The sequence below is a fragment of the Grammomys surdaster genome, unplaced genomic scaffold (genome assembly GCF_004785775.1).
Source record: "Grammomys surdaster isolate TR1022 unplaced genomic scaffold, NIH_TR_1.0 99869, whole genome shotgun sequence".
In the NCBI taxonomy this organism is placed as follows: domain Eukaryota; kingdom Metazoa; phylum Chordata; class Mammalia; order Rodentia; family Muridae; genus Grammomys; species Grammomys surdaster.
This window is the reverse complement of record NW_021608205.1, coordinates 1-1,297: the sequence shown is the minus strand read 5'-3', so window position 1 is coordinate 1,297 and position 1,297 is coordinate 1. Positions and strand designations below refer to the sequence as shown.

At 46.5% G+C, this 1,297-nt stretch overlaps 1 pseudogene; it reads right to left on the bottom strand.

Moving 5' to 3' along the window:
- Positions 1 to 8: 8 nt before the first annotated feature.
- LOC114635354 lies at positions 9 to 1,289 on the bottom strand (annotated as a pseudogene).
- Between the last annotated feature and the right edge of the window lie 8 nt (positions 1,290 to 1,297).

Below are 1,297 nucleotides of genomic sequence, written 5' to 3'. Positions count from 1 at the left end.
TCCTCAGGGTACTCCTCTGCTTTGTAGGAGTGAGATGACTGGGAAGAGGAGGAGGAGGAGGACCTAGACTGGTCTCTTGCTCTTCTGTGCTTCTTCTGCTTCTTTGATCCTTTGTGGGTTTTCTCTGTCTTTTCAGTTGATCTTTCTCTTGAGTGGCTAGAGTCTCTGGAATCCACCGACTCTCTCGATTTACCTCGCTTAAGATCTCTCTCCTTATGTTTTTTACGACATTCAATATCAAGACGAAGATCAACAGGATCATCTTTGTATTTCCCTTCAGCCTTGTAGCCAGGTTCTCGTGGACTTTTCAATTCTTCATGAGTCAAACCATGCTTTCTGAATGTACTGGGGGAAATGTCTATCCTCCTGTGTATCTCTGGGCTTTTCTTATTTTTAGCTGCTTCTTGTTCATTTCCTCTTTTTAGGTATTTAGTAAAGCGTTCATGCAATGTCATTCCAGAGGATCCAAAGTGATGTTCTTTAACGTGATGAACAATGGTCACTATGAGCTGGGCAAACACTTCTGAGGGGCTACGCTGGGACTGAGCTGACTGTATGTGCTGGAAATTTGATCGGAATTCCTGTTCCTTTTTGTTGCTATGGACTAGATTCCGACAAAGCTTTCATTCCTGAGCCAATAAGCCACTGGGTCATGCAAGGTCTTCATCGAAGGAGTCCATCCGAACATTTGACCTGGGCCTCCCGAGTAATGGAAAAGGAAGACTTTCCTGAGGAAAAGTCTCCTTTGTTTCCCAGCTTGTCTCGGCTCTCAGAGGTCTTCCTTGGGGGAGGTGATGAACTTTTCTCCTGGACTGCCTTGTATGCAGTTACCCGGAAATTCTTCTCTGGCACAAAGCCCCTGTGCCCACTGTCACTCCTCTTGGACCCTCCACAGTCCTCCTTTCGGGATCTCTCTGTGAAAGGCTCCTCCTCCAGCTCCTCTGCTTTCCTCTGTTTTTCCTTCCCTGCATGCAGGCTCTCCCACTTGCCTGACTTCTCTTCCTCCTGGTTTTTGCTTGCACCGGCTATGACTTTAGACATAAATTTGGGCTCATCATCAAACTCGGGTTCCTTCCTTCCCTTACTCTTGACCTTATCTTGCTCATCCATCTCTTCCTTGTGGAAGTCAGCCATCTTTTTCTCAAAAGATGGAGCTTATACCTTTTGGGTGACTGGCTGCCTCGGAAGGGCTTCTCAGTGTCCGACTTGGGAGCAAATGGATCAGATTTCATTTTGACATCAGCATCAGTGAAGCCCCCTTTCTCCTTCAGCTTCTCTTTATCAGCATTTGTTTGCT